Source organism: Lutra lutra, chromosome 4 (genome assembly GCF_902655055.1).
Source record: "Lutra lutra chromosome 4, mLutLut1.2, whole genome shotgun sequence".
In the NCBI taxonomy this organism is placed as follows: Eukaryota; Metazoa; Chordata; class Mammalia; order Carnivora; family Mustelidae; genus Lutra; species Lutra lutra.
The window spans coordinates 126,112,984-126,135,591 of NC_062281.1; the positions used below are offsets into that span (position 1 = coordinate 126,112,984).

Consider the following 22,608-nt stretch of genomic DNA (forward strand, 5'->3'; position numbering starts at 1 on the left):
ACAGCCCGGGCCGCGGGCGAACCCGCGCGGAGGCGAGGCACCCGGCACGGCAAAGCGGACTCGGGGTGGAGTGGCCGCCGGCCGACGCGCGCCGCACTTCACCCCGCCGAGCACAGGTAACCGCCGTCAGGGCCCAAGCTCCCCACTCCCAGCTCCCCCCACGGTGCAGCTCCAGCCGCCGGTGCAGCCGGGCTGCCGCGGGCTCTTGCGCCTCTCCCCGCGCGCTGCAGCCTCGCGCAGAAGCCGGCCGGCTCACTCCGCGCCGCCACCGCACACCCAGGGGAGCTCGCGACTGCACCCCACTGCTCCCAGGAGGGACTGCTCTGGGCTTTCGCAATTTAAAAAATTAGGGAAGTAAAACATACACAGTAATATGTAGTCGTCACAAACCCTAGTCATGTCTGTGTGCATTAAAACACCAGCCTCCCCTCACCACCACCTTCCCACCCACCCCTCCATAAATAACTAGCAACAGGTTCTAAAAAGCACTTCTATCCATGTAGTAAGTCTATCGTTGTGGCTTTCGGTATGTCTGTCCATCCAGCCGTCCATGTGTTCATCTATGCCTGGAAGAAGATTCATCAAAATGTTAACGGAGGTAATCTGTAGGTGGTAGAATTAGAACGATTCTTCTTTTCTGAGTGTTCTACAGGAAACTGTGCGTGGGAGGAGAGTTGTTACCATATTTAAATCGCACGCATCACGAGGCTGCCCTGACCTCTGCGAAGGGCGGACTCTTTCTCGCGGGCTGATCCGGCTCTCTTGCGCGGAGAGATCGGGCAATATCACGTCCCGGCTGCACCGAGCAGCCCTGGGGGAGTAGAGCCAGTAACAGAGCCCAGGGTTGTGACTTTGTGATTAGCGACTGTAAAGGACTTGGCTCCTGCCTACGTTTTTACCAGTTTTAAGGGCCGATTCATTGGAAAATGCTCCCGTTGTCTGGGAAATAACAATAGAATCGCGGTGATGGTTTTATCAAAACTCTCTGGACTGAGAACCTATTGGAAGGGGCTTTTTTTTTCTTTGTGATCCTTGAAAAGTGATTTTTAAAATTTTCTTTGATTTCGGAGGCCCGAGAACCCAAGTTCCGATTTGAAAGCTGGTTCTAACCAACCCTGAATCTTTATTGTCCTTGAGAGTTATGTAGCAACTACAAATCTCTTCCTCTCTCCTTCCTGGTTTCTGAAAAGCAGAAAAGGGGTTGGTGATCCGTTCTAAAAACACGGAGCCCAACCAGGTCTTCCCAGGATATTTGTGGGGGGCAGGTGTGCAAAGCCTGCAAGGCTCCCTTTTAAAGCTGCTTTGCAAAGGTGGTCTGGTTGGACTTTTGTATATTTAACCGATTTATTAAGAACACGTATATTTTTAAAAGTACAAGTTTAAAAGAAATTAAAATGTTTGACATTTTGGTAATTAGTGGAGGAAACAAAGAGCCCTGTTTAAACTTTCCATTCCCTGGTGATCAACCATTTCCAATAAATCGTTTATTGAGTACCTATTTCAGCACCAGCCAACATGATCAGCACAGGGTGAGAGAGGATAGAGAACCAGACTTCCCCCACCGCCGCCCCACACGCCCCTCTCACCGCCCCACCCCCACCCTCAGCACAAATTGCAGGGAATCCATAGAAAACCTCATTTGCTTCCAAGATTGTGGGAAAGGCCTAATCCAACTCCAGGGATTCCCAGACTTTGACATTTCACCAACAAATAAAATTCTGAAATAAATTTAGAGACAGAGATGGTGTGCCAGCTTTTAATTTTGCCAAGTAAGGTCATTCAAAAAGAGCCTGTCATCTGCTGTCACTACTGTTTGTCTAAGACATGACAGGCTGACATAAACAAGACATGATCTCAAAATAAAAGTCTTAAAAAAATAAATTTCACTTTTTAAAACATTTTACCATACTTTCTTTAATTTTCTGTGTTTCCAAAGTGAAAATGTTAGCAGCTTGCATTTTGCCTATTTTTGTGTCTTAGCTACTAGAGCATGAGGTCCATAAATGAGTCTTTATTTGATAGGAACTTTTCTTACACTATTTTCGGGCTATCATGTTGAATATCAGTGAACACTGCCAAGTACACTGAGATGAGAAATAGTAGATGTTTGGCTGAATTTATATTAATTCCTAATTTATACTAATCCTAAGATCCAACACTAATTCTGTACCCAAACTTTCCAAGTTAGACAAGGATACTACCATTTATTTTATTATTTTTGAAATTTTATTTTATTTCAATTCAGTTAATTAACATATAGCATATTCTTAGTTTCAGAGATAGAGTTGGATATAACCCACAATGCTCCTTACATCACGTGCCCTCCTTAATGCCTGTCACCCAGTTATCCCGTCCCTTTAACCCCCTCCCATCCAGCAGCCCTCGGTTTGTTTCCCATAGGTAGGAGTCTCTTTTTTAAAAAAAATTTTAATAAACATATAATGTGTTATTAGCCCCAGGGGTACAGGTCTGTGAATCACCAGGTTTACACACGTCACAGCACTCACCATAGCACATACCCTCCCCAATGTCCATAACCCGACCACCCTCTCCCTACTCCCCTCCCCCCAGCAACCCTCAGTTTGTTTTGTCTCTTATGAGTTTGTCTCTTATGGTTTGTCTCCCTCCCGATCCCATCTTGTTTCATTTATTCTTTTCCTGACCCCCCAAACCCCTCACATTGCATCTCCACTTCCTCATATCAGGGAGATCATATAATAGTTGTCTTTCTTTGATGGACTTATTTCGCTAAGCATAATACCCTCTAGTTCCATCCGAGTCGATGCAAATGGCAAGATTTCATTTCTTTTGATGGCTGCATAGTATTCCATTGTATATATATATATATACCACCTCTTCTTTATCCATTCATCTGTTGATGGACATCTAGGTTTTTTCCGTAGTTTGGCTATTGTGGACATTGCTGCTATAAACATTTGGGGGCATGTGCCCCTTCAGATCACTATGTTTGTATGTTTAGGGTAAATACCCAGTAGCGCAATTGCTGGGTCATAAGGTAGTTCTATTTTCAACTTTGAGGAACCTCCATGCTGTTTTTCAGAGTGGTTGTACCAGCTTGCATTCCCACCAACAGTGTAGGAGGGTTCCCCTTTCTCCGCATCATCCGCATTCTCTGCCAGCATCTGTCATTTCCTGACTTGTTAATTTTAGCCATTCTGACTGGTGTGAGGTGGTATCTCATTGTGGTTTTGATTTGTATTTCCCTGATGCTGAGTGATGTGGACACTTTTTCATGTGTCTGTTGGCCATCTGGATGTCTTCTTTGCAGAAATGTCTGTTCATGTCTTCTGCCCATTTCTTGATTGGATTATTTATTCTTTGGGTGTTGAGTTTGCTAAGCTCTTTATAGATTTTGGATACTAGTCCTTTATCTGATATGTCGTTTGCAAATATCTTCTCCCATTCTGTCAGTTGTCTTTTGGTTTTGTTAACTGTTTCCTTTGCTGTGCAAAAGCTTTTGATCTTGATGAAGTCCCAGTAGTTCATTTTTGCCCTTGCTTCCCTTGCCTTTGGTGATGTTCCTAGGAAGAAGTTGCTGTGGCTGAGGTAGAAGAGGTTGCTGCCTGTGTTCGTCTCAAGGATTTTGATGAATTCCTTTCTCACATTAAGGTCCTTCATCTATTTTGAGTCTATTTTTGTGTGTGGTGTAAGGAAATGGTCCAGTTTCATTTTTCTGCATGTGGCTGTCCAATTTTCCCAACACCATTTGTTGAAGAGGCTGTCTTTTTTCCATTGGACATTCTTTCCTGCTTTGTCGAAGATTAGTTGGCCATAGAGTTGAGGGTCTATTTTTGGGCTTTCTATTCTGTTCCATTGATCTATGTGTCTGTTTTTGTGCTAGTACCATACTGTCTTGATGATGACAGCTTTGTAATAGAACTTGAAGTCTGGCATTGTGATGCCATCAACTTTGGCTTTCTTTTTCAATATTTCTTTGGCTATTCAAGGTCTTTTCTGGTTCCATATAAATCTTAGGATTACTTGTTCCATTTCTTTGAAAAAGATGGATGGGATTTTGATAGGGATTGCATTAAATGTGTAGATTGCTTTAGGTAGCATAGACATTTTCACAATATTTGTTCTTCCAATCCAGGAGCATGGAACATTTTTCCATTTCTTTGTGTCTTCCTCAATTTCTTTCTTGAGTACTTTATAGTTTTCTGAGTATAGATTCTTTGCCTCTTTGGTTAGGTTTATTCCTAGGTATCTTATGGTTTTGGGTGCAATTGTAAATGGGATTGACTCCTTAATTTCTCTTTCTTCTGTCTTGTTGTTGGTGTAAAGAAATGCAACTGATTTCTGTGCATTGATTTTATATCCTGACACTTTACTGAATTCCTGTACAAGTTCTAGCAGATTTGGAGTGGAGTCTTTTGGGTTTTCCACATATCATCTGCAAAGAGTGATAGTTTGACTTCTTCTTTGCCGATTTGGATGCCTTTAATTTCTTTTTGTTGTCTGATTTCTGAGGCTAGGACTTCTAGTACTATGTTGAATAGCAGTGGTGATAATGGATATCCCTGCTGTGTTCCTGACCTTAGTGGAAAAGCTTTCAGTTTTTCTCCATTGAGAATGATATTTGCGGTGGGTTTTTCATAGATGGCTTTGATAATATTGAGGCATGTGCCCTCTATCCCTACACTTTGAAGAGTTTTGATCAGGAAGGGATGCTGTACTTTGTCAAATGCTTTTTCAGCATCTATTGAGAGTAATATATGGTTCTTGTTCTTTCTTTTATTAATGTATTGTATCACATTGATTGATTTGCAGATGTTGAACCAACCTTGCAGCCCTGGAATAAATCCCACTTGGTCGTGGTGAATAATTCTTTTAATGTACTTTTGGATCCTATTGGCTAGTATTTTGGTGAGAATTTTCGCATCTGTGTTCATCAAGGATATTGGTCTGTAATTCTCTTTTTTGATGGGATCCTTGTCTGGTTTTGGGATCAAGGTGATGCTGGCCTCATAAAATGAGTTTGGAGGTTTTCCTTCCATTTCTATTTTTTGGAACAGTTTCAGGAGAATAGAAAATAATTCTTCTTTAAATGTTTGGTAGAATTCCCCTGGGAAGCTGTCTGGCCCTGGGCTTTTGTTTGTTTGAAGATTTTTGATGACTGTTTCAAACTCCTTACTGGTTATGGGTCTGTTCAGGTTTTCTATTTCTTCCTGGTTCAGTTTTGGTTGTTTATATGTCTCTAGGAATGCATCCATTTCTTCCAGATTGTCAAATTTGTTGGCGTAGTGTTGCTCATAGTATGATCTTGTAATTGTTTGTATTTCTTTGGTGTTGGTTGTGATCTCTCCTCTTTCATTCATGATTTTATTTATTTGGGTCCTTTCTCTTTTCTTTTTGATAAGTCTGGCCAGGGGTTTATTAATCTTATTAATTCTTTCAAAGAATCAGCTCCTAGTTTCGTTGATTTGTTCTGTTGTTTTTTGGGTTCTATTTCTTTGATTTCTGCTCTGATCTTTATGATTTCTCTTTTCCTGCTGGGTTTAGGCTTTCTTTGTTGTTCTTTCTCCAGTTTCTTTAGGTGTAGGGTTAGGTTGCGTATTTGAGACCTTTCTTGTTTCTTGAGAAAGGCTTGTATCGCTATATATTTTCCTCTCTGGACTGCCTTTGCTGTGTCCCACAGATTTTGAACTGTTGTGTTTTCATTATCATTTGTTTCCATGAATTTTTTCAATTCTTCTTTAATTTCCTGGTCGACTCATTCATTCTTTAGAAGGATGCTGTTTAGTCTCCATGTATTTGGGTTCTTTCCAGATTTCCTCTTGTGATTGAGTTCTAGCTTCAGAGCATTGTGGTCTGAAAATATGCAGGGAATGATCCCAGTCTTTTGATACCAGTTGAGACCTGATTTATGATCCAGGATGTGATCTATTCTGGAGAATGTTCCATGTGCATAGGTAGGAGTCTCTTATGGTTTATCTCCCACTCTGATTTCATCTTATTTTATTTTCCTCCTCCCTTCCCCTATGATCTTCTGTTTTGTCTCTTAAATTCCACAAGTGAGTGAAATCATATGATAATGTCTTTTTCTGATTGACTTACTTCACTTAGCATAATACCCTCTAGTTCTGTCCACATTATTGCAGTTGGTAAGATTTCATTTTCTGATGGCTGAGTAATATTCCATTGTGTATATATACCACATCTCCTTTATCCATTCATCTGTCGATGGACATCTAGGCTCTTCCATAGTTTGGTTATTGTGGACATTGCTGCTATAAGCTTTGGGGTGCACGTGCCCCTTCAGATCACTACATTTGTATCTTTGGGGTAAATTCTCAGTAGAGCATTGCTGGATCATAGGGTAGCTTTATTTTCAACTTTCTGAGGACCCTCCATGCTGTTTTCCAGAGTGGCTGCAGGCTTGCATTCCCATCAACACAGTGTAAGGGGGTTCCACATTCTCTACATCCTCACCAATACCTGTTGTTTCCTGTGTTGTTAATTTTAGCCATTGTCTCCGGTGTGAGGTGGCATCTCATTGTGGTTTTGAACCACCATTTATTTTAATTTTAGATTGCTTTTGTTGTTTCTGTTGGGTTTGGACTTTTAGTGCTTTCCAGATAATTGAGGACCCTTTTAGTTGGATTCTTATCAGTTGAAAGCACTTTGCTAGTGCCACCCAAAGAATTGAGCATTTTGTTATCATATTCTTTCACCTAAAGGGTTTTCCAAATTATGATCATTGCGTTTCAAGAAATAAGTGCTTTGAAAGTGGATTATACTAGCCAACTGCTTAAGTTGAGAAGGGGTGGTGGCAGCAGATGTTGGGGGGAAGGGGAGGGGTCAAGGAGTGGAAGCAGAGGTGAAGGGTAAGGACAATAAGAATCAATTCAAGAGCACCTGCGTGGCTCAGTCAGTTAAGCATCTGACCTCAGCTCAGGTCATGATCCCAGGGTCCCAGAATCGAGCCCCCAGGTTGGCTCTGAGCTCAGTAAGGAGACTACTTGTTCCTTTCCTTCTCCTTCTGCCCCTCTCTCTCACTCATGCTCTCTCTCTCTCTCTCTCAAATAATATCTTTTTTTAAGAAGTCAATTAAAATGAAAGGGATGCTATATATAATTTTTTAGCCTTTTCTAGAATCGAAGCAGATACTGGGACCAACAATCAACATTGCATTTCTTGAAAGCAATCAGAAAGGGCATTAAATCACCCAGAAGTTGAAAGCTGTTTGTGGGAGAGGGCGTGCCTGATCTGCCACATCCCTTACCATCCCTTAACCTGCTGGCTTGCCCAAGCCCCGAGGCCGGGCGGCGTAATGACAAGGCAGCTTCCTGGATGGTGAGAGAGACAGAAGGTTTTCTGGGCACAGGCTCTGCTGTATTACAGAGCAGTAATGGAAACCTCAACCTTAAATATGACTTTTCCCCCAAACCTAACATTAGCTGGTGTTAAAGTATTTTCGCCAGGGAAAGCAAAACTTTTAGTGGTTTTACCTTGTCCTGAAATGGAGACTTTGACCCAGGTCAAAGTGTCTGGGTGTCTGGGAAAAGGATGCAACCTGAGATTTCCTGAGCTTCTATTTCCAAAGAATCTTCCATCAGAATGGACTTTTGCAGAGAATTCACAGAACTTTGGCACTTCCCATCTTCATTCTTGACCCTGTTGCCTCATTCTTTTTTGGTCCAGCCGTCCCAAACCGTGTCTGCAGCTGTCACTTGGACCCACCCACTCCTAAGTTGGGATTTTTATCCCTAAGCTCTTTCCAGAGCTCCAGATGTGTATTTCTGTCAGTTGGCTGAACATCTTCCAACGGGTGCTCTAAACTCAGCATATCCCATATCAAACCGATCAATTCTCCCCACCACAGACAACAGCCTCCTCCACCTTCTGTGTCCCTTCCTTTGCTTTGGTTAGCCACGTTGTCATTCATTCCATTGTTCAAGCTGAGGACGTCAGTGTCATCCTCACCTCCATCCCTGTCCTTCACCCCCATTTTCTAACTGCCACCAAATCCCATCCTCTCCTGCCCTCCCATGTCTGTTCTCCATTCTCTCATCTCCACCCCACAGTTACTGCCCTGCTCCGGGCCCTCACTGCCTCTCACCTGCACTAGGGAACTGGCTTCTATCTGATCACAGGGTCACAGGAACACCCCACCAGAAGCTGTCTGCACAGCTGTCAGGGAGATCCCTGGAAAACATCGCTCAGTTTCCATCTGTCTCTTGCTTGAACCAACCTGATAGCTCATTGCCAGGACAACAATGTCCAAACTACTTGTCATGCCACATCGAGTTCTTCCCATCTGGTTCCCAGCCATCCCCGTGTCTTCCTGGGACACCCTGCACCATGCATCCTGCAGAAGAGATTACAGTCTGCCCCCCAATTTATGTTCTCGCCTTCTTCCTGATTAAAATCATGACAGTTGCTAATTACAGTTATATATAGTCTTTCTTGCAGTCCAATATGGCCAGGTGACAAAGTTCTGGATACTAGAATGTACGCAAAAGAATCATGAGAGGTTTCTAAAAATTTCCACCGGAGGGATCTAGAACATGTCCTTATTCCTTTTCTTTTGCCCCTTTTCCTATCCTACAGCCTGGAACAAAGGTGTGTGGCTTCCACTTTGGAGCAGGAAGGTGAGGGGCACACCCCAGGGCAGGAGGAGCAGCCTTCATGGAGGGTACCATGGAGCAGAACTGCCACAGCCCTGGCTACCTACCTCTGGAATGTTCTGTGGGAAATTGTGGCAGAGCAAATGCATGCTGCCTGCCACAGGCTCTGAGTAGTTCTTTGGACATTCCTCAGTCATGGTCCTTCACTGAGTCATGCTCACTGGTTTGCAGATCTCTCTAGAATGGGACCTGGGGGGGGGGGGGGGGAGCTGCGGTGTAAGCAACTGTGTGCACGTGTCCTCTTCATTCCTCTTTGTCTTCTCAGTCTGGCACAGACAGAGCAGGCCCCCGGGGAGCATTGCGGAGCTAGTGAGTACTGAGGAGGGCTCCAAAGAAAGCTCCGTCCTCTCTGAGCCCATGGGGTTGGCTGTACAGACTCCTGCGACTTGCCAGCTGAGGGCATGGGGCACAATGTGTAGCCGCTCTGTGTCTTAGTTGCCATCTCCGCTGAGCGGCCCAGCAGCACCTCCGGTGTGTTGCGGGGATTAAAGGGCAGTTTCTGCCAAGCACTTAGCACAGGACCCCGCCCACAGATGGAACTCGAAGAGCAGCTGTTACCATTTAGTGGTTGTCTCTCTTCGTATTGCGCATGCTCGATCCCTGTTCTCTCCCCGCCCTGTACTTCGCTTTTCGTTAACTTTTCAACTCAGATACATCTTCTGAGCCCCAGGACTGTGTCACACTAACACAGTCGCCACCCCTGGAGGGAGCTCCCTGGCTTTGGGGGAGGCAGGCACGGAAACCGGAGCGGCAGCACAGCTGAAAGGTGGAAGTGCTCACAGTTTCCGCGGAAGCACAGGGAGGGCAGGCAGTCACCGTGGGCAGGGGGACCGGTGGAGGACCACCCGGAATGGGAGTGGGGAGGCCAGCACAGTGTGGTCTGGCCACTGCAGTGCGGTTCAGTAAGACTCGGCCACTGGTTCTCACACTGGAGCAATCCTCAGAATCCCCCGGAAGCCTTTGGTGAAATGCAGATTGCCCGGCCTCCTTCCCTGCGTCTCAGATTTACTAAATCCAGGGCAGGGCATGAGCTTTTGCGTTGTTGTTGTTGTTGTTGTTGTTGTTGTTTTAAGATTTATTTATTTCAGAGAGGGAATGCCCTCAAGCGCCCTTGGGAGTGTGGTGGGGGAAGGGGCAGAGGGAAAGGGGAGGGAGAAGTTCAAGCCCACTGACACTGAGCATACAGCCCAAGGTGGGACTAGACCTTATGACCCTGAGCTCACAACCTGGACCCAACCAAGAGGTTGTTTAGGACTGGGTCATCCAGGTGCCCCTCTGGACTTCTGCATTTTTAAAATTTTATTTTACTTATTGGACAGAGAGAGACACAGTGAGAGAGGGAACACAAGCAGGGGGAGTCACAGAGGGAGAAGCAGGCTCCCAATGCCGGGCTCCATTCCAGGACTCTGGGATCATGACCTGAGCCAAATGCAGCCACTTAAGGACTGAGCCACCCAGGCGGCCCCCTTAAGCTTTTCAGTTTTTAACAAGTTCCCAGGGGGTCCTCCTGTTGCTGGCCAGGGACCACACACTGAGCACCAGGAGTGGGAGTAGGGAGCAGGAGTGGTGGGAAGTCCAGTGGACTTCACACACCAGCTCTGGAGCTCAGATTCTGTAACAGCAGCCACAGTCAGAACTATGAAGCGGTTTAAGGAGAAGAGCGTGCGGTGAGACCTGTGTTGCACAAGCAGCTTTGAAGGGTACAGGACTTCAGACGGGAAGACATGTCAGGAGTTGAAACCAGGTGAGCTGTGGGCGGTGTGGGTCACGCTGGGTGTGGAGCCCCGCCCGGCCCCTCTCCCTTTGCTGCTCCTTCCTCTTGCTCCTAAAGGAAGAGGTGCAGCCCTTTTTGTCTAGGCTTAAAACTTCCCCTTGCGCTCCAGGCCATCATGCTATCTCCTCTGGAAAGACTATCTTCCAGACTCTCCCCATTCCCTTCCTGCTGGACATCGTTTAAACCAAACCTTCAAACACATAGGAGCTCCCAGAATCCCACTACCTATCAGCTTCTTTCGGCTGCTATTCTTGGTAATTTTTAAAAAAATGCATTTATTTTGGATTTGAGTATAGTTGACCTACAATATTCCATTAGTTTCAGGTGTACAACGTGGTGATTCTACAAACCTATACGACCCGTTCCTCTCCCGGGCAGCTCCCATCTGTCCCCATAGGACGCTATTACCATACCCATTGACTGTCTTCCCTGTGCTGTGCCTTTCATCCCCCTGACTTCTTTATTCCCATCCTGGCAGCCTGTGCCTCCTGCTCCCCTTCACCCATTGTGCCTGTCCCCCACCTTCTTCCTTTCCGGCACCCATCAGTTTGTTCTGTGTACTTAATGGGTCTATTTCTGCCTTTTGTTTATTCGTTTGTCTTTTTTGAGATTTCACATATTGAAATACAGATAACTTTTTTTAACCAAAACTTCTCAGCGAATGGTCATTGTGTGCCCCATTTTTTCACCCTGGGTCCTGCTCCCCCTAGTCTCATCTGCACCTCCCTGAACAGTGGAATGGTACCTTGTGTTAGGGTCTGTTATCAAAGGAACGAGACTGAGACAAGGTGAAAGTTATGTAAAGCTTTATTCTATGCCAAGTATTAGAAATCAGACTGATCAGCCAGGGGAACGAGACTGAAACAAAGTTAAAGTTATGCAAAGCTTTATTCTATGCCAAGCATTACAAATCAGACTGACCGGCCAGGGCCATCTCCGAAGAGCGACCACCCCCAGCTTACAGACTCAAGAATCGACTGACTGACCAGTCAGATCCGCCTCCGAAGAGAGCGACCCCTCCCAATCTTACAGGCTACATTTTATTGGGTGAAACTGCAACCCATATCTTGGTATCTCAACCCACCAGGTTTGTGTGTCTCTTGCTGATTGGCTAGTTTCATCCGGTCTGGTGACATGTTATTCAAGATTACTCCATACTAGGAACTGTTACAAACAGTATTTCCTGGGAAGGCTTTAGTCAGCTAACATATTCAGTGTGAATAATAAGATCGTCATCCTTCCCAAGATGGAGTCATTTTGGTTTGGGCAAGACCTTCTCACTGTTACAATCAGAACTTCGTACTGATTAGATGTCTCCATCTAGCCTGACTCGTCTCTGTATTCTCTGCTCTGTTATCAGGAACTAGCCGACTACATTTTACTGGTTTCCTGGACTTGCTTCTAAGTAAGTTTCTCTGGGGGGGGGGGGGGCGGGGCGGGAATCAATTTAAGTTTACTGCACAAACAACAAAATGGCTCTTTAACCGACATGGAGTCGCTCTGGCTAAATAGGTCCTTACACCTTGTTTTTCTTGATTGCTTTAATAGCTTCACCACTCCTCCCACCAACGCGTTTTAAAAGAACCCACATACAGAGCTCTGGTAAAAATAGTTAATAAATGTGGGAAATGTCTCAACAGAATTAATTTTTAAGCCTCCAAGCCTTTGTTAACCTTCCATCTTCAAAACCACTTACAGGAAATCTGTATGTGATGGGAATATTTTATTGTCCCCGAGTTAGCCAGCACAATCCAATTTGTCTGAACTGATGAAATTAAAACAAAATGGAGACTTAGGTAAAATATTCCACAGAGACATTACGTCTGCTACTCTGCTGGTCCCTGTAGAGCTCAGTTCCTTGGAAACAGGATTGGCTCACCTTTATATTATTACCACAATGAAATGTGCATGAATTGTCCATTGTTTGTTTCTACATTTTGGATTTTTTTAAAGGCTTGAAATAAAAATGGGTCCTTGGGAGTCTGGGAGCAGAAGCAAAGACTGCTCTTAAAGGTTCTTCGTTCAGATATATAAACAAAATGTACTGAAACTTCATTGAATCCAGTTCAAGCTCTTGAATGTATAATAGGGATTGGCTTCTTTCCTGAAGAGGCCGTTTTCTGAATGTTGCTTATAGCCAGAGACCTCACATTTCTGTTTTGAACTTTTCCCCTTCTTCTGGGCCATTCAGATATTCTGAAATGTCTGCTAAGTGAGTTTCTGATTCAGGCAGGGTGCTGTTTGCTTCATAGTGTCAATGAATTAGAAGAGCTAGGAAGTTTATGGGAACCAGAGACGCCTATTTCTTTTTCTTTCTTTTTTTTTTTTTTTAAAGATTTTATTTATTTATTTGACAGAGACACAGCAAGAGAAGGAGCACAACAGAAGAGGAAAAGCAGGCTTCCCGCCAATCAGGGAGCCGATATGGGGCCGCATCCCAAGACCCTGGGATCAGGACCTGAGCCAAAGGCAGGCGCTTTAAGACTGAGCCACCCAGTCACCCGGAGAGGCCTATTTCTTATTAGTAAATTCTCCCCTTTTAAATATTTCTCCTCCACTTTCTTCCTGCTGTGGCTTTGCAGAAATCCACAGCTTTCTCAACTGTCCATGTTCTTCCCTGGAAGCAAAAATAATGTTTCTATTTTTTTAGTTTAGGAGAACACCAGCAATTCTTCGACCATTATCAGAATTTTCTAAGTAAAGGGCTTCTCTCTCTTTTTAGAGAGAGAGAATGCTAAGCAGGCTCCACGTTTAGCATGGAGCCCAAAGTGGGGCTACATCTCATGACCCTTAGATCATGACCTGAGCCCAAGTCAAGAGTCTGATGCTTAACCAACCCTGGTGCCCGCAGGAACCTCCTCTTTTAAACACAATTCTGGATTCATTGACTTTAGAGAGAGAGACAGAGCAGAGCACCTGTGATTTTGACTTCCAAGCTCCACTTCCCCTGGATCCCTCAGAGAGCTCCCCGGAGGAGAGACTCACCCCCAACCCTGCAGGTAGAGCAGAGCCCCTGCTGCATTCTGAGGGGGGAGCCCCAAAAGCCCAGTGGGAAGGAGCTGGAGGAGGGATGGGGAGAGGACAGGTGGAGGTGTTTTCTTCCCCTCCAACTCTGGTGACCCTCCCCAAATGAGAAGAGAAAATTGCTCACATTATTTTACACTTGAGGCAATCCAGTGAAATCCAAGTGTTAATCTTTCTGATTTAGCTGTTCTTTCAAGTGCAAAGGATTTAGAGGTCAATGAAAAGCTGCCAGAATATTGTCTCCTTCACTCTGGCTTCTGCCAACTTAATTTGAAATTGGCTTTGTCAACTCTTCTTTTCTCATCTGGGTAGAACCCAGACAGATTTCTGCCTGCAGATGACAAAATCCTGCCCACCCCCACCCCAGATCTGCTTCTCTAGTCCAGGTTGGGAGGTTGGCTCAAAACGACATTGGTGACCGTTTGGGCCACTGGGGGTTGTCCCAAGGACAAATCAGCTGCTGCCCAGGGCCTGATGGTTTTCCTGAAGACTTGCAGTTTTTCAGAAAGGGAATGGTAGGGAATTGGAGAGAAACAATAATAGCTGAAAGCCTAAAATACCCTGGAATTTCGTCAGGTATGACATCATGGAACTATTAGCAACTCTTTGAAAGTTATCCCAAGGGTTAGCACCTTATACAGCCTGGCACTGGCAGATTCTTGCTAAATATTTATAGGATGAATCAATAAACTCACTGTTAGAATGAAATAAATAAACCCTTGGTAAATACTAGGGATGTTCTTTATATTTTCTTTCATGTATTTTGCTCTGAAGAATGTCTTAGCTGTTTTCCACAGTCTCGTTTTCAGATTTAATCTTGTTTCCAAACTGATGAATCCAATGGCCACTGGCCGAAAGACCCCTTCACAGCATCAGCAAAGGCTACTGCTTTAATGACATTCCATCGCTCTGACACTGTTAAATTTGAGTATACCAGCGGGAAGCTTGGAAACATTCATGCCTCTGAAAATATGTCAAACACTGTCACGAGCCCAGGACCTTACATGTCGCAAGCGACTATCAGGAAAATGATCAATGTATGAACTGAAGAGGTGGGTGTGAACGCCACTGCCCCGGGCTTGCTGACATTCCTCTCAGCTTCCTGGTGAAGATGATCTCATGGAAGGTGGAGATAGCCAGGTGTCATTCCTCTCTGCTGCCAGGTAGAGATGGTCAGACGACAGAGGTGTTCAGAGGACCTGTGGAGATAATCGGGTGACACTCTTCCCAGCTGCAGGAGAAGATGGTCAGATTGTTTTTCTCAGATTGTTTGTACTAAGCATTTCTAGAATTTGCCCACCCAATATCCCAACTAGGAAGACCCCAGGCACAACTGGGTGATTATAAGCAAGACCAAGGATGTCAGCCCTTGCCAAGGGAAGGCTATGGGGAACAGTGGGATAGTGTACATGAATGGCCTCCTGGTCTACACTCAGGCAGGTCCCAGGACAAGAGCTCCCCAGCACCTTCCCAGACCAGCAGCCCAGAGGCCATGGAATGCAATGCCCACTCTCCTGAATCAATGCTGTATTGAGCTGCTCAGTGATTTTCAAACTGTGTCCTACACAGTCTGAGATGTTCTGCCCAGGAGCCCTGGTGGGGGTTGACGTATGAGTAAAGCTTAAAGCACCCCCACTTCTAAATTGAACAGCCTGCTTTTTGTTTTTTTATTGATTTTGTATGATAGGTTTCCAGTCTTCTATTAGAAGGTAATTCAGCATTCTTCAAGCAATAATGATAGTCCAGGAGACCAAGATAAGGGTTCTGACAGTTCTAACACAGGACCTTGCCTCCTGTAGGCACTCAACACGTGTTCACTAGAGGCTCCCCTCTAGTTCATTAGAAGCCCCCACACTGGTTTCTCTGAAGGTCATTTCCAAATTGCAACACTCGGGACTGAGTTTCCATTCCTGTGACTTTCACTGCAGGAAAACTGAAACCGAAATGAAGCTGGACCATGTTTTTGTTTGTTTGTTTGTTTGCTTGTTTTTTGCTGTTTACCCGAACCAACACCTGTTGTTTACTGATCACCTAGCTTGTAGTTAGCCCTGGATGAATGTTTGCTGAATGGTTGAATAGTTAAGTGAAAGATGTGTAATCCTATGCAAGTTACTTGCCCTCGTTTGTAACATGAGCTTAAATCCACCTCCTTTGCAGTTTGTGGTGAGGAGTAAATGAAAGAAGACAGGTGAATTGTTTAGCACATAATAGGATCAAGAAATGTCATTTTATTCTCTTTTCTTTCACATAATCAGTAGGTATTCTGAGTGTACTTGGTGGAGGTAACCTCATACATGAAGAACCAGGCAGGAAAGAACACGCTAGTGGCCACAGCGGCATAGTCGGATGAGGGAAGTTGTCTGCATGCGCCAGGCTGGTATAGCTTCACGTGACCTCCAGTTTCATTTTGCTGGAAAAGGATATTCCACCATTCTGCCCTGAGTTTTCATCTGCTGCTTTGGACCTTCCTGCTGGGTTTCAGGCAGAGGCTGTGATGGCATCAGGAAGGTTGGCCAGAATGATCATGTAGAAAAGTAGATCATGTAGAAAAGTAATCTCTGGATGAGAAAGATGGCAGCTGAGACAAAAGGAGTCTCTTGGTGAGTTGTTTTTAAAATCTGAAAATACATTTCTGGGAACTTGAACAAAGTGGAAGATTTACACAGAAAAAAATCTGAATCAATATACGAACAGATAAATAACCTGGTTTATGATCTGCCTACAGACAGTAATGGAGCCCATAGAAAGTGAAAGGGATCCCCCTACTCCATAAAGGCTTTATCTTGCTCTGGACGCAGCCATTCTGAAAGCTCTAAATGGGCCATGTGATTTCCATGAGTTCAGAGCTTCGCTTGCTTCAAACGGGCACTTCTTTGTCCTCTTCTAGATTTCAGCATTGGGTGAATGGCTATACATTAGAAACATAGTATTTCTTTGCTACAGAGTGTTGCCATCTTCAGACAGTAAACACTGCTGTCCTCCATTGAAGCCTCCTGCTTCTCAGGGCTGATTGCCTCTACTGCGTGTGTGTGTGTGTGTGTGTGGTGTGTATATACATACACACATATATAAAGTATATGTGCGTGTATTTATATATCTAATATACACCTATATTAGATATAATGTGACTTCAAGGTAAAGAGAATTGGGGGACAGCTTCCTTCTAGTCCTAAAAGATTTCCTAAGAGTTTTAAAGATATTGTGCTTTATTCATAGGCTTTGCATCTAGTCTGGATATAAAAATTGCTTTTATCTATGTACTATGACAAGAGTGGTTTTATAATTGAGAGGGCTAGGTTAGCCTAACTACTACTGGAGGATGATATGTATATTTCAGATACAACGTAGGGATCTAATAGTTCAGTTTAAATTGGGTCAAATGCCAGTAAAATGTTAAAAAATTTTTTTAATTTTTAGAAAGGTTTTATTTGCTTGAGAGAGAGGGGGAGAGAGAGAGAGAGAGAGAAAGAATACACACAAGTTGGGGAGTGGCAGGCAGAGGGAGAAGCAGGCTCCACAGTGAGCAAGGAGCCTGATGTGGGGCTCAATCCTAGGACCCTGGGATCATGACATGAGCCGAAGGCAGATGCTTAACCGATGGGGCCACCCAGGCGTCCCAAAATATTAAATTGTTTTTACATGATATTCTAACATGCCATCTTTTTTCTCCCTAAGTTTATGCTGGCACACCACTCTAACATTATCTGTCAACAAAATGGCCTTGAACTGCACAAAAAACACAAGTAACCTTGTCTATGGAAGTAATGCCAAGATAAACATGTAAACAAAGGATTTCAGGTTGAGTGTGTCCCTAGCTCAACAAAAAATGGAGACATTTTCTAGTTGTACTCATGTCTTTAACAAACCTCATTTGGTTGTTCCCCAAGAGATAAGAATCGAATCTTAGAGAAGGCCGTTCCACCTGTCACATCAGAGTGGTTGATGACCCTCATGGTCAGGTCACCGTTTCCCATACCCTGGGGAAGTGACGTGCTGATAAACTGCCTCAAAAAAACAAAACCAAACCCAACAACAACAACAAAATCAATTCTGATTGATTTGTGATTTGCCAATGTCTCCAATATAAGGACCCCTGCTGTGGCCATCGTTGTGCTACCAACAGTTACTGGTTTGAAGAATTCCTGAGCACTGGACAGTGAGATCTGGTGAGCTGACCTGGGCTGTGTCAGATGCACCTTCGTGTCTATTTTTCGTCTACTCTCCTACCTCTGGGGCTTTATACCTGCTCTTCTGCCTGGAACGTTCTGGAGACCTTTCTCCTTACATTGCAGACTGGCTTTTCAGCTAGCATTATTGGAATCCTCTGGTGAATGAAACAGTGATATAAAATAAAGCACTTGGAAGAGTGTCTGGTATACAATGAATGCTATTTAAGGAATGTTTATTAATATTCTTTTCCTTCACTGACCATCAAGACTGAATTAGGAGTTCATCGTGTGTGTGCTGGGCTTTCCTGTGCTTCTGTCACGTCATACCCCCTCCATGCTGTATTGTTCAGGGTTCCTTTCTGGCCCTTGTCGGCTCAGGCTTCATAATATTTACTGTTGCATCCCTGGCGAGCTTGGTGCCTGGAAACTGGAAGATGCTCAATGTATACTCATGGCATGATAACCGGCTAGGTCATTGAATCTGTTGTTTACTACCAGCGTGAATTAGAAATCAAGAGGGTCAGTGTTCGTGTCAAGAAATGATTATGAGAAACAGGTAAAGGGGATGATGCAGTGATAGTGAAAGAGACTCTATTTTCTGAGCCTGCGTCGGCTTTATTCGTGTTGACAGAAAAGGCATTTTTTGATCAGAGAAGCCAAATTGGGGCTGCTCAGTCTGAGGGCTGCTGGTGCTACCATTGACAATTGCGTTATAGCGCAAGGTGCTGGCTTTCTTGGCATTATAAGAACACTTGTGATTTCAGGAATTCACTTTCTGTTTTGTTAAGATCCTTATCTTACGTATGTATCTGGCGGGGGGCGGGGAGGAGGTAGAGGTTGCTCTAAAATAGCTCTAATGAAACTTTTTTTTTTTTTGATTGACTATAAATGCTTCTTAACCATTTTGGGGTTGCAGATTCCTTTAAAAGAATTTGCTAAAAGCTTCTAACCAGAAAAATACTCTGTGCACATATATACACCAGTCTTACACACAATTCACTTGTGCACTTCCAAAGAAACCCTGTCTTCCTGCATTTGTCTGATTTATCTTCATGACAATTCTTTGAAGTTGGTATGGATGGAAGCAAAGAATGATGAGTTCATTTGCCCAGAAAACATAATGGTAGCAATTACGTAATTGAGCAGGATAACATGAATAGCCTCACCTAGCCATCCCCAGTGACTACTGCAAATTGAAGTGCTATTTTAAGGGAACTTGCTTTAATTATGAAGTAATATCTTTATTCATTCATTCATTCTTTCATTCATTCACTCATTCTTCCAAGATTTTATTTGAAGTTAAGTTTAGTTAACATGTAGTATTAGTTTCAGGGGCAGAATTTAGTGATTGATCAGTTGCATAGAACACCAAGCGCTCATTATGCCAAGTGCCCATCACCTAATTACCCATCCCCCTCCTCCCCTCCAGCAGCCCTCAGTTTGTTCTCTATAGTTAAGAGTCTTTTATGGTTTGCTTCAATCTCTGTTTTTATCTTATTTTATTTTTCCTTCCCGTCCCCTGTGTTGATCAGCTTTGTTTCTTAAATTCCACATATGAGTAAAATCATATGGTGTTTGTCTTTCTTTGACTTATTTTACCTAGCATAATATACTCCATTTCCATCCATGTCATTGCAAATGGCCACATTTGCAAATGACACACACACATACATATATATAGATATGTATGTATGTGTATATCTCACATCTACTTATCCATTCATCAGTGATGGACATCTAGACTCTTTCCATAATTTGACTATTGATAATGTTGCTATAAACATTGGGGTGCATAAAAAAAAGATTTTATTTATTTATTTATTTATTTGTCAGAAAGAGAGAGAGAGAGCGCACAAGAAGGCAGAGGCAGAGAGAGAAGCAGGGTCCCTGCTGAGCAAGGAACCCGATGCAGGACTCAATTCCAGGACCCTGGGATCATGATCTGAGCTGAAGGCATCTGCTTAACAGACTGAGCCACCCAGGCATCCCTCAAATCAGTATTTTTGTATTCTTTGGATAAATACCTAGTAGTGCAATTGCTGGGTCAATAGATAGTTCTATTTTTAACTTTTTGAGGACTCTCCATACGATTTTCCAGAGTGGCTGCACCAGCTTGCATTCCCACCAACAGTATAGGAGGGTTCCCCTTTCTCCACATCCTCGCGAGCATCTGTCATTGCCTGACTTGTTAATTTTAGCCATTCTGACTGGTGTGAGGTGGTATCTCATTGTGGTTTTGATTTGTATTTCCCTGATGCTGAGTGATGTGGACACTTCTTCATGTGTCTGTTGGCCATCTGGATGTCTTCTTTGCAGAAATGTCTGTTCATGTCCTCTGCCCATTTCTTGATTGGATTATTTGTTCTTTGGGTGTTGAGTTTGATAAGTTCTTTACAGATTTTGGCTCCTAGTCCTTTATCAGATATGTCATTTTCAAATATCTTCTCCCATTCCAAGGGTTGCTTTTTAGTTTTGTTGATTGTTTTTCTTTGCTGTGCAGAAGCTTTTATCTTGATGAAGTCCCAATAGTTCATTTCTGTTTTTATTTGCCTTGCCTCCAGAGACCTATCTAGTAAGAAGTTGCTGTGGCCGTCGTCAAAGAGGTTGCTGCCTGTGTTCTCCTTTAGGATTTTCATGGATTCCTGTCTCACATTTAGATCTTTCATCCATTTTGAATTTGTGTGTGGTGTAAGAAAGTGTCCAGTTTCATTCTTCTGCATGTGGCTGTCCAATTTTCCCAACACCATTTGTTGAAGGGACTGTCTTTTTTCCATTGGACATTCTTTCCAAAGAATATAAAAGATTAGTTGGCCATATAGTCGTGGTTCTATTTTTGGGTTCTGTATTCTGTTCCATTGATCTATGTGTCTGTTTTTGTGCCAGTACCATACTGTCTTGATGATTAAAGCTTTGTAATAGAGCTTGAAGTTTGGAATTGTGATACCTCCAGCTTTGTTTTTCTTTTTCCAACATTCCTTTGGGTACTTGGGCTCCATACAAATTTTAGGATTGTTTGTTCTAGCTCTGTGAAAAATGCTGGTGTTATTTTGATAGGGATTGCATTAAATGTATAGATTGCTTTGGGTAGTATAGACATTTTAACAATATTTGTTCTAATCCATGAGCGTGGAATATTTTTCCATTTCTTTGTGTCTTCCTCAATTTCTTTCATTAGTGTTCTGTAGATTTCAGAGTACAGTCTTTTATTTCTTTGGTTAGGTCTATTCCTAGATATGGTTTTTGGTGTGATTGTTAATGGAAGCCATTCCCTTGATTTCCCTTGTTGCTGCTTCATTATTGGAGGATAGAAATGCAACAGATTTATGTACATTAATTTTATATCCTGTGACTTTGCTGAATTTGTATATAAGTTCTAGCAACTTTTTGGTGGAGTCTTTGGGTTTTCTACATAGAGAATCATATCATCTGCAAAGAGGGGGAGTTTGACTTCCTTGCTGATTCAGATGCCTTTTATTTCTTTTCGTTGTCTGACTGCTGAGGCTAGGTCTTCTAGTACTATGTTGAGTAACAGTGGTGAGACTGGACATCCTTGTCTTGTTCCTGACCTTAGGGAAAAAACCCAGTTTTTCCCCATTGAGAATAATATTCGCCGTGGGGTTTTTGTTATGGCCTTTATGATGTTGACATATGTTCCTTCTTTCCCTAGTTTCTTGAGGGTTTTTATCAAGAAAGGATGCTGTATCTTGCCAGATGCTTCTTTTGAATCTAGTGAGAGGATCATATGGTTCGTATCCTTCCTCTTATTAATGTGGTGGATCACGTTGACTGACGTGCAGTTATTGAACCAGGCCTGCAGCCCCAAAATAAATCCCACTTGATTGTGGTGAATAATCCTTTTGATGTAATCTTGAATTCTATTAGGTAGTATCTTGTTGAGAATTTTTGCAACTATGTTCATCAGGGATATTGGTCTGTAATTCTCATTTTTAGTGGGGTCTTTGGTTTTGGAATCAAGGTAATGCTGGTCTCATAGAATAAGTTTGGAAGTTTTCCTTCCATTTCTATTGTTTTTTGGAACAGTTTCAGAAGATTAGGTAATAATTCTTTAGTGTTTGGTAGAATTCCCCTGGGAAGCCATCTGGCCCCGGATTCCTGTTTGTTGGAAGATTTTTTATTACTGCTTCAGTTTCTTTGCTGGTTATGGATCTGTTCAGGTTTTCTATTTCTTACTGTTACAGTTTTGATAATTTATATATTTCTAGGAATTTATCCATTTCTTCCAGATTGCCTAAGTTGTTGGCTCATAATTGCTCATAATATTCTCTTATAATTGTTACTTTTTTTTTTTAAAGATTTTATTTATTTATTTGACAGAGAGAGATCACAAGTAGGCAGAGAGGCAGGCAGAGAGAGAGAGAGGAGGAAGCAGGCTCCCTGCGGAGCAGAGAGCCCAATGCGGGGCTTGATCCCAGGACCCTGGGATCATGACCTGAGCCGAAGGCAGAGGCTTTAACCCACTGAGCCACCCAGGCGCCCCAATTGTTATGTTTTTGTGGTATTGGTTGTGATCTCTCCTCTTTCATTCATGATTTTACTTATTTGGGTTCTTTCTCTTTTCTCTTTGATAAATCAGGTTGGGGGTTTATCAATTTTGTTAATTCTTGACAAGAATCACCTCCTAGCTTCATTGATCTATTCTACTGTTTTTTTATTTTTATATCACAGATTTCTGCTCTAATCTTTATTATTTCCCTTTTTCCACTGATTTTAGGCTTTATTTTCTGTTCTTTTTCCAGCTACTTTAAGTGTAAAGTTAGCTTATATATTTGAGACTTTTCTTGCTTCTGGAGGTAGGCCTGTATTGCAATATACATCCCTCTTAGTACTGCCTTTGCAGCATCCCAAAGATTCTGGACTGTCATGTTTTTGTTTCATTTGCTTCCATGTTTTTTTTTAAATTTCTTCTTTAATTTTCTGGTTAACCCACTTATTCTTTAGTAGGGTGTTCTTTCTTTTTCTTTCTTTTTTT

General features: G+C 43.1%; 1 protein-coding gene and 1 long non-coding RNA gene across 2 annotated transcripts in view; both read left to right on the forward strand.

The window, feature by feature from the left end:
• LOC125096975 (uncharacterized) lies at positions 1-14,097 on the forward strand. The gene is made up of 3 exons (XR_007126453.1): positions 1-116; positions 11,786-11,830; positions 12,783-14,097. It is a non-coding gene; the product is annotated as an uncharacterized LOC125096975 (long non-coding RNA).
• Positions 14,098-15,660: 1,563 nt separating this feature from the next.
• The window catches only part of CTBS (chitobiase), a 45,744-nt gene continuing 38,796 nt past the window's right edge, over positions 15,661-22,608 (forward strand). Inside the window, exon 1 of the mRNA XM_047724223.1 lies at positions 15,661-16,049. The gene's annotated coding sequence lies outside the window, so the exon portion shown is untranslated. The remainder of the gene's footprint in view (positions 16,050-22,608) is intronic.